At 33.5% G+C, this 11,341-nt stretch overlaps 2 non-coding genes across 2 annotated transcripts; both read right to left on the bottom strand.

Moving 5' to 3' along the window:
- Window positions 1–3,582: 3,582 nt before the first annotated feature.
- TRNAR-CCU (transfer RNA arginine (anticodon CCU)) lies at window positions 3,583–3,654 on the bottom strand. The gene has a single exon. It is a non-coding gene; the product is annotated as a tRNA-Arg (tRNA).
- A 1,964-nt stretch (window positions 3,655–5,618) lies between these two features.
- On the bottom strand, window positions 5,619–5,690 carry TRNAR-CCG (transfer RNA arginine (anticodon CCG)). Its single transcript has one exon. It is a non-coding gene; the product is annotated as a tRNA-Arg (tRNA).
- Between the last annotated feature and the right edge of the window lie 5,651 nt (window positions 5,691–11,341).

The raw sequence follows: 11,341 nt of genomic DNA, 5'->3' as shown, positions 1-11,341 counted from the left end.
GTAAGCCACACAGTTTATTTACAGGTGTTACCACTCTCGTTTGCAAGTCTACATTAATTTCTCGGAATTTGGGGTTCGAGGAGTCAGCAGTAATATACTATATAGTTCGATCAGAAAAATTTATAGTTGTTTCATGTTTCTTAGGCAAGTTTATATAATTACATTCGTTCATTTCATACATATACCTCGACAACCATCCATTAGCTGATGTTGGACACTGGCCAACTATATGCTGATATCTATTTTACAAAAGTCACAATATCACCGATGATTTCTAATGAATATGTATAATGCAGTCCTGTTTATTTCTCCCCAACTCGCTACTTTTTGCAACAGTTTAAGGGATGTTCAGCTGTTACCATGATAACAGCAATGAGGATTATGAAAATAAAAATAATAATAGCATAATAATTATAGTTAAAACAGTAATACCAGTAATATTAATCATAGATATGATAACAAAATAGATACTAATGCTAAAATTGAAAAAATACAACTACAAGAGGTAATAATATAAAAATTATAATGGTAATTGTAATCACAACAATGATGATAATGATTATAATAACAATGACAGTAATAGCAATACTGCTACTAATAATACTATTACTAAGATAGCACTATCAATGATAAAATCAATATTGTTATCGATATTGATAATTATAACGATGGTGATGAGATGATAATGACGAAATTTAGAAAAGCAGTAATAAACGTTACTGTCATCATGGTAGGGATAGTGTATACACATCATAAAAGAGATGCCAGTTTAACTTATAACGAATATGATTAAAACGGTAATGGTAGTGATAGTGACAGTACTAAAAATGTTAATGGTAATAGCCAATCTGAATTTTTTCCACATATCTCTGTAGATCTTTTCCTCCCATTCATTCTGAAGAATGGGAGGATGATAGGTATATCAAATATGATAAGATCAATGCAGGAAAGTGAGAGAAAAAAAATGAATAAAAGAGATATGGTGGGTCGAAAAAGAAATCATTTGATAACTATTGTAAATAAAGTTTGTAAACCAGCTTTGTATTCTGACAGTTTATATTACTAATTTCATATCAATGACCAAAGTTTCTCGCCTCGTCTGTCTATTTGGCGTCTCCTAATCGTCAATGTCAATAGAATGCGTATTTCAAAAATACCAGCAAGCCACACAATTTATTTAAAGTGTTACCACTCTCGTTTGCGAATCTACATTCATTTCTCGAAATTTGGTGTTCGAGGAGTCAGCAGTAATATAATATATAATTTGATCAGAAAAAGTATCTGCCTTTATTTCATGTTTCTCAGGTTTATATTGCATTCGCCTTCCCCCACCCCATAATACACTATTTATCTCACTGAGTTTCATATTCTCTAAGTTTATATAACTGCATTCGTTCATCTCATACATATACCTCAACAACCATCCATTAGATGATGTTGGACACTGGACAACTATATGCTGATATCCATTTTACAAAAGTCAAAATATCTAAGACTTATCACCGATGATTCCTAATGAATATCTATAATGCAGTCCCGTTTCTTCAATTTTTCCATAACATATTTCTACCCAATTCGCTACTTTTTGCAACAGTTTAGTAGATATTTCAATATTTGTCCAATATTAAGGGATGTTCAGCTGTTACCATGATAATAACAGCAATGATAATGATGAAAATAAAAATAATAGCATAATAGTAATTAAAGTTATAACAGTAATATCAATAATATTAATCATAGTTATGAAAAGAGTACAACTACAAGAGGTAACATAAAAATTATAATGATAATTGTAATCACAACAGTGATGATAATGATTATAATAACAATGACAGTAATAGCAATAGTGCTACTTCTAATAATACTATTACTAAGATAACACTAATATTAATGATAAAATCAATATTATTATCGATATTGATAATTATAACGATGAAGATGGTGATGGTGATGCGATGATAATGATGATATTTAGGAAAACAGTAATTAACGTTATTGTCATCATGGTGGGGATAGTGTATACATATTATAAAAGAGATGACAGTATAACTTATAACGACTATGATTAAAACGATAATGATAGTGACTACTAAAAATGTTAATGATAATAGGCAATCTGATTTTATTTTTCCAGATATCTCTCTCTAGATCTATTCCATTCATTCTGAAGAATGGGAGGATGATAGGTACATTAAATATGATAACAAGGGCAATGCGGGAAAGTGAGAAAAAAGGATTAGAATAAGAGAGATATGGGTGGATCGAAAAGAAATCATTTGGTGACTATTGTAAATAAAGTTTGTAAACCAACTTTGTATTCTGATAGTTTATATTACTAATTTCATATCAATGACCAAAGTTTCTCGCCTCGTCTGTCTATTTGGCGTCTCTCTCTCTCTCTCTCTCTCTCTCTCTCTCTCTCTCTCTCTAGTGCCTATCCCTAAAATATCGAGTAGTAGTACAGATTCTTATTTCTGAACATGAGTGGAAATCAGCTTTAATCTTTGAAGCTTTTGGTAGATTTCATACAACGATCGTCTTAAAAGTAGTTTCAGATAACATTCCATGTCAACAATAAACATTAATTTCACAATCATTGGTGTACATTCGAATTCCTGTTCGATGAAATCTTGTTTTATCATAAATTTCTTAAAATTTTCTATTGAAGTAACAGTTTATACCCAAAAGGAGAACGTTTTCAAAAACATATCTAAATCAGTATACAACTTCTGTAAGTCGCCATGAATTACATGCTTCCTCAGTAATGTTTATGTTTAAAAGAATACTCGTTTTAAGAATCTCCGAATGAATTATATATCACAGTATCAATATAAAAAATGTATAACTGATAAAAAAGTTTCATGGGAAGAAATGATAAAATGAAATGTGGACAAGAAACCTTATAAGGTGAATTACAACAGTTCATCTCACACGGTACAAACCGAATATAAGATGAAATGTAACGAATTATATCTCATACGACACAAAACAGAAGATATATGCTCAGCACAGGATCCAGCTGTCACAATGCAACAGTAGTAGTATTTCACACCTTGGTAGCTGTACTGTCTGGTTTGTCTACTTTGTATCTGTATGCAATTGCGGACCAAAATAGCACATATATTTCATGACACTGTGAACTACAGTAACAATAAAACATTCAAAATATATAAATAATTATTAGCTACGGTAAAAAAATCATTCTTCTCTCTCTCTCTCTCTAAGCAAAGTGGATAACACTAAGCAGGATAAAACAAATTTTGCTTCCTTTGCCTCATTCCTTCCTTCCACCTTTCCTACTCCATCTTCCTTTTTATTCCTTTGTCTTCATCACTGGTTCGTCCTCTTCTTCCTCTCAGTCTTTGCTTCTCTTATTACCAAAATGACAGCAAACTCGTGAACACGCGCAGACAACCCAAAAAAGAAAAAAAAGAAACAAAAAATAAACTCTTAATTCCTTCATACTCCTTCGCCCTGAAAACACCGCAGAAAGAGACAGAAACAAAAGTAGAAATATAAATGGAACGGTAGGTAAGTAGATAGAGATGCAAACAAAAATTCATACAAAAGTTTAAACCATATTGTATCCGTCGGGGATTGAACCCGAGTCTGTCGCGTAGGAGGCGACCGTGCTAACCACTACACTACAGATACATATATGTTATGTGTTGATTTTACAAGAATTATATTGTAGCTTTCACGAGAATTCGTATTACACATATATGTTATATTATACACACATGTGTGTGTGTGTGTTTTCAAAGAAAGAGTAAGATGTCATATATTAAACCTTATTAGATGCCTACCATTGCACTGAAATATATCCAGTCTTAGAAAAGTCAAATAGCCCACTGTTGTTACTATTATCGTTATCATCAATACTTTCCACAGATCTCTATCGACATTACCATTAGGATACCTATTTCGGAATTACCAATGAGCCATATAGTTTATTTACAAGTATTCCACTCTTGTTTGCAAGTCTACTTTTATTTGTCGAAATTTGTGGTTAAAGGAGTCAGCAGTAATAAGTTAATATATTCCTCGATCACAAATAATACAATTTATCTCCATTACATACCTATTTAAGATATATATTTCCATTCGTTCACTGATTTCATATCCTCACGAGTCTAAATAACTGCATTCGATCATCTCATGCCTGTTCCTCGACAACCATCCATTGGATGAGTGTTGGACAACTGTGCTGATATCTATTATACAAAAGTCAAGATATCTACGCCAGTGAATCCTACTCAATATGTCCCTTCAATTTTACATCTAAATGATTTGGAAAGAACATCCAAGTGAGAGAAGAACAGGAAAGATTTCCCCTTCTTTGATTTAAACCCCTAGTAATCATAATCGGTAATGATGATAATAACAGCAGTGATAATCATTACGGCAGCAGCAATTAAAGTCACAATGAAAACAGTAGAAAACGTATAATTGGAAATTAACGACATAGTTCACGAAAAGGAAATAGGTCTTAATTACCTTTGCTAATCTTATAATGAAGTAAATCAACTGAATCCTTTGTTGTTAAACATTTTCTCCTGTTTTTTTTTTTTTTTCTTTGGCTCAGCCGAGAGAGAGAAGAGATTTTTGAAGTCATAATCATTGCCATTGCATGTAAATATTTTATAGTGTAAAGGATAAAAAACTGACAGCAGTAGTAATTAGAGAAAATAGTTCATCATCAGGTATGTCTTATTAGGACATAATATTAGAAATTGAGTGAAAAATATATGCCAAATATAACATGTCTTGTGGTAGAGGGATTTATTAATAACTTGTTACTGAAGACTGAACATCAAGTTTGTATAGATAAAAGTAGACTCGTAAACTAAAAATATTGTTTACAGGTCCTTTTGAAATACATAATGGACACATTAATATAAAAATAATGACAGCAGTACGATCGAGAACGCAATGAAGACAAGAATTATAATGAGTATTGTTGCATAATGATGAGAACTAATGGTAACATAACTAATCTTGTTCTTAAATACAGGAATTTTTAATTACAACTACCAATGACGGGGAAATTTGAAAGAACTTCAGTGAGGTATAAATCGCCTAAAGGTAAAGGTAAACTACGTGTCTGCATCTTGGCTAACGTGGTTTTCATTAAGCAAACCACGTAAGTATCTTTATGAAAGTGTATATTGGTAATAATTAGCTACTGTATAAAAAGAGATCATTCTTCTCTCCTGTGAATTCGCATTTCTTATCTAAAGAAGGCAAAGTGGAACGAAGATAACACTAAGCAAGATGATAAAACAGAAATTGTTTCTTTTGCCTCTTTCCTTCCTTCCACCTTTCCTATTCCGTCTTGATCTTTGTTTCTTTCTCTTCATCACTAGTTCGTCCTCTTCTTCCTCAATCCAGTCTTTGCTTTCCATATTAATAATATGACAACAAACTTGTGAAAACGCGCATAAGCACTAACAAACAACCAAGCAAATAAAAAAATCCAATATCACACCCAATTTCTTCATACTCGTTTTTATTGCAAACACCGGAGAAAGAGGCAGAAACAAAAGTAGTAATATAAATGAAACGGAAGATAAATAGATAGAAATACAAACATTCATGCAAAATAAAATTGAATATGTAGTATCCGTCGGGGATTGAACCCGAGTCTGTCGCGTCGGAGGCGACTGTGCTAACCACTACACCACAGAAACATATATTATTGATTGAGTTTACTAAATTTATATTGTAGCTTTTACGAGAACTCTTATATTACACTTTATGTTACGTACATGTGTGTGTGTGTGTGTGTGTGTGTGTGTGTGTGTGTGTGTGTGTGTGTGTGTGTGTGTGTGTGTGTTTGTTTCTGTGTGTGTGTTTGTTTCTGTGTGTGTGTTTGTGTGTGCGTGTGTGTGTATGTGAGTGTGTCTGTGTGTGTATGTGTTTGTGTGTGTTTGCTTTCACTGAAAGAGTAAGATGTATTAAACATTATTGTATGCGTACCATTCCACTGAAATATATCCAGTCGTAGAAGAATCAAATGAAGTTACCAACCTCTTTTAAATACCTCTTTTCTTGGCTCCTTCAAATAACTACTTTCCGGAAATATCCAGTTAAAAGAAAAATCTACCTATCTTCCTTCTTATCTCAACTAAGTATTAAGATAAAAAGAAATGTTGTATATATATATTTTTAATTATTTTGTTGGCATGCCCACTACTGTTGCCATTATCATTATTATTAATACTTTTCACAGACCCCTAAATCGACAATACCATTAGAGTGCGTATTTCGAAATTACTAGTGGACCATATAGTTTATTTACAGGTGTTGTCATTCTCATTTGCAATTCTACATTTATTATTCAGAATTTGCGGTTCAAGGAGTCATCAGTAATGTTATTAATATATCCCTCGATCATATCTATAGTATGTCGCTCTTTTCATTACATATCTTTTAAAATCATATGATTGCATTCCTTCACCACGTTTCCGCTTTAAATAAATCCCTCTATTACACTATTAATCTCAGTAGTTTCATATTCTCATGAGTCTATATAACTGCATTCGTTCATCTCATGCCTATTCCTCGACAACCATCCATAAGATTAGTATTGGACAACTATGTTTAGCTCGAGATGATGATAGCGATAACGATGATGATAAGAACAGTAATGATAATGGTGACAGAGAATAATGCTAAAACTAGTAATGAAAATTGCATCTACGGTAATGTTGTCCATGCCAAGCCGACTTCCAGTCACACTGCCTCCACCTAAAGCATTTTGGGCTTTATAAATATGTTTCCTCAATGTTCCCCATCCGTTTATCTTTATGTCGCTTTCCATTTTTCTCTCTTTCCCTCACACTCTTTCATTTTCTCCCTCTGTCTCTCCTTTTTACCGACAATACTATGAGTGCGTGTGCAGTCTCTCCCTTTCATTGCTTTCCCCCTCTCTATCTTAGTACTTGATCTCTCTCTCTCTCCCTTTCTTTCGCTCTCTCTCTCTCTCTCCCTCCCTCCCCCTCTCTCTCTCGCTATTCTTCTAATTAGTGCAGATCGTCGAAATGGAGGAATGGTTAATGTTATGAATAATAAAGAAATGATAACATAAACGGATAATGGAGTAATATGAAATCTATAAACAAATATGTAAATTCAAATATTACAAATGTGTTACAAAATTAACTGACGAAGAAGTGTATATATAAAATACAGTTTATCGTTTCTTATGATAGATTTAATCGCCGCATTTAATCAGCATTTATGACTACTACACCGCCGTTTCATAACTGTCTCTAATTTCGTATATGAATATGCGTCTATCTGCAGTTCTATTAATACTTACGTGTAGTATGGTTGGTAGGATGAGTTCCTCTCACCTTCCTTTTTTCATATTATTATGAAGTTTTATCTTGAAGCTGTTAATGATGATGATAACATTGATAATTATTTTAATGCGACAGAGGGAGCGAAGATACTTTCTATTTACCCGGCACCTCTCTCTCTCTCTCTCTCTCTCTCTCTCTCTCTCTCTCTCTCTCTCTCTCTCTCTCTCTCTCTCTCTCTCTCTCTCTCTCTCTCTCTCTCTCTCACTCACTCTGACCTTAACCCCACTTTTTCGTTGGCGCAGAATCACTAAAGTTCGCATACATACTGTCTCAATAACGCAGCATTTTTTAGACATATCTATGACCACTGAGGATGAAGACTAAACCTTCCGCCTTAACAAACCGGAAGGTTTATGTCCATGATAAACAATAATATACATCATGTAATGATAAACTCCCCCCATTACCAATATCATTATTAGGCGCTAAAACAAAAGAAGGGTAAATATTTTCTTCTCATATTTGGATATTCTTTCAAATCATGTAGATGTAATTTTGCTTTCATCTGAGAACCATCACAAAATCAATACTTTTTTTCTGTTTCCCGTTACATCATGCTACACAACAAGTTATAAACATGAGCTGAAAGATATTTGAGTATGATTAAGCACGAAGGACCCTTGTTCAGCCACTTGCTTGGGACATAAAACCTATAAGAACTGGCGGCGAGAATGCATATGACCGATATGTTCATCAATGACGAAACATCTGAACGCATTGCCTTCGATCTTTATCTTATCATTATAACACAGCTGAACTTCCCTAAATATGGGACTAATATTAAAGTGGCCACTAAATGGTTAAAAACAGAAAGTGGCGAGCTGAGGAGAAAGGCCCTATGTGTTAGAAAATTGAAGGTGTCCATTTTACACTTTGATCAGGAATCATCGGCGAGAGATAGATAATGTTTTTACTTTTGTATAATATAGTTCAGCTCATGGCTGTCCAACACTCATCTAATGGATGGTTGTCGAGGAATAGGCATGGGATAAACGACTCATGGGAATATGAAACCAGTGAGATGAATAGTGTAATAAAGGGATTTATTTGAAACATATACGGGGTAAACGAATGCAATTATATTACTAATAGATATATAATGAACGAGAAATATGTAATAGTTTTGATCGAGGGATATATTAATAACTTATTACTGCTGACTCCTTTCACCATAAATTTCGACAAATAAATGTAGACTAGACAGATGGACTGAATGATTGATAAGACATATACAGAGAGATTAGTGGGCAGACAGAGGCATAGACAGAGACTATAGTTTAATCAAATATTGAAATTAATTAATCATATAAACAGACTTGTAGGACACTATATCAGATATCCATAAACGCACATACATACACCCATCCGCACGTATAAACATACATACCAACACATACCCTCACAGTGTTGATGTCACCACATTGTTACTCTTCCGGCGTCTCCCAAGAAGCGAAGGAAATAAGAAACGCGGTGATTGCCTTCTCTTGATGCTTACTTTGTCTTTGTATATTTTTGTTCGTTTATTTACCTTTGGTTATTTGTACACACTCGTGAACATGTTTGAAATATTCTGGAATCCCCAGAAAAATCATGGAGTGACGTGAAACTCCTCTAACAATATGTACTGAAAAAATAGTCTCTCTCTCTCTGCCGCCGGAAGTCAAAGATGGCGAACCCTTTTTTAGCACTGACGGGGCAGAGTAATATTCTTTAATTCGCTGATACTTAATTCATAAGAGTTCACTCATGAATAGAACTTTTGACGATAAGACACGGCAGCGCTGGTGGTTCCCGCGGTAGCAAGCTCAAATCTATGACATATATACACATAGATATATATATGCATACACACACGGACATACAACACACACACACATACGCATACATAGACACACACACAGATTCACATGCACACGCACACGCAAGCACATGGATAAATAATGTAGATAATAGATATGAATGTAGTTTTATATGTACATATGAGGAAGAGGAGGAGGAGGAGGAGATGGACGAGAAGGAAGGGCGGAAGAGAAGGAGGAGGAGATAGTGGGGGATGAGGAGGAAGAAAATACTAATATATGTGTGTGTGTGCGTGTATGCGTGTGTGTATGTGTGTGTGTGTCTGTATGTGTACACACAGATATATATATATATATATATATATATATATATATATATATATATATATGTATGTATATATGTATATATATATATATATATATATATATATATATATATATATATATATATATGTATATAAAATGTAATGTTATGAAATTCTACATCTATATTCTTAGATATATATGTATGTATATATATATATATATATATATATATATATATATATATATATATATATATATATATATATATGTGTGTGTGTGTGTGTGTGTGTGTGTGTGTGTGTGTGTGTGTTGGTGTGTATACATACGCACACACACACACACAGACATACCTTTGTTAACCTGCTAACCAATGAACAAACTAACTAATCAACTCGACCTCCTTGGCGGAGGTAATAATGGTGATAATGATAATAATAATAATTATGATAATAATATAATGATAATAACTAATGATTATACAAGGAATGATAATAGTGATATCAATAATGCTAGAGATTATAATAATCATAACGATAATCACGGAACCTATCTAGAATATCTGAATTTACAGAATTGTTTATATATTTTGACATTTAGTATCACTCCGGTGTCTCTTTATGTTGAATTTCATTTATTATTCATACCAGCAGAAAGAAAATGATAAAATGAATACAATTCAATCAATAAAGATAGGAATCTCAACCAAAAATGGGCCTACGTGTGATTCCACACTTGGCATGGAACAGTCTCGAACGCGGGTCCGCAAATTGCTAGACCACGACGTTAACCGTTCCTCCATCTCGACGATCTTCTCTGAGAGTAAAATTAGCGATGTATTTGAACTATGCATTTTTACATCACTATATGAATGGTGAATTTGTACATGCAACTCATACCAGACGTAGGTGTGTGTGTGTGTGTGTGTGTGTGTGTGTGTGTGTGTGTGTGTGTGTGTGTGTGTGTGTGTGTGTGTGTGTGTGTGTGTGTGTGTGTGTGTGTGTGTGTGTATGTGTGTGTGTGTGAGCGTGTGTGTGTGTGTGTGTGTGCCTACGTGCTTGTAAATCTATTTCTCTTGACTCTCTACCTTCCTTCTTCCCTATCTTCGTGAACCTGACACCATGCTTCCGTAAATGGCTTTGGGCGCTTATGAATCCTCTTCTTCCTCCATCCTTCTTCCCTTTTCTTTCCTTGAGGATTCCTTCTCCTTTTCCTCCTCCTCTCCCCCATGCCTTCCTCCTTGTTTCCCGCAACCCTATCCTCTTGCTCTATTCTCTGCCGTCCTCCTATCCCTGCTTTATCTATTGCTTGTTCCTCCTTTCGTTTTTATCCAGTATCTATTATTTCATCTTCTCTTCACTTTACCCTTCTCTTTATCCTTTAACTTTTTTCCTCCTCTCTTCCTTCTCCAATTATTGTCATTATTATTATTATTGTTGTTATTATCAACATCATTATCATTTATATTAACGTTATAGCTATTACTATTATTATCATTTTGTTATCATTATTATTAGTAGTAGTATCGTTATTATTAGTATCATTGTAATTATTATCATCATTTAATTATCATTATTATTATTACTATCATGATCATTGATATCACCATATCATCATCATTACCATTGGCAGTATCAGCCACTGTTATTGTTATCATTACTTATTCATTATCATTATCATCATCACTAATTTTGTCATTATCTTCAGGCGTTTTCACCTCATAAATATCGTCATCATTTCTATTACTATTATCAATATTATCTGACTTTTTTATTGTCATTATCATTATTGTTTCTGTTATCATCATTAGACTTTATTGTCATTGTCACCATTACTATAATTATGAAGTCTATGCCTTTCACAATAGGCTAG

The sequence above is a fragment of the Penaeus vannamei genome, chromosome 10 (genome assembly GCF_042767895.1).
Source record: "Penaeus vannamei isolate JL-2024 chromosome 10, ASM4276789v1, whole genome shotgun sequence".
NCBI lineage: Eukaryota > Metazoa > Arthropoda > Malacostraca > Decapoda > Penaeidae > Penaeus > Penaeus vannamei.
This window is presented reverse-complemented; position numbering and strand designations above follow the sequence as displayed.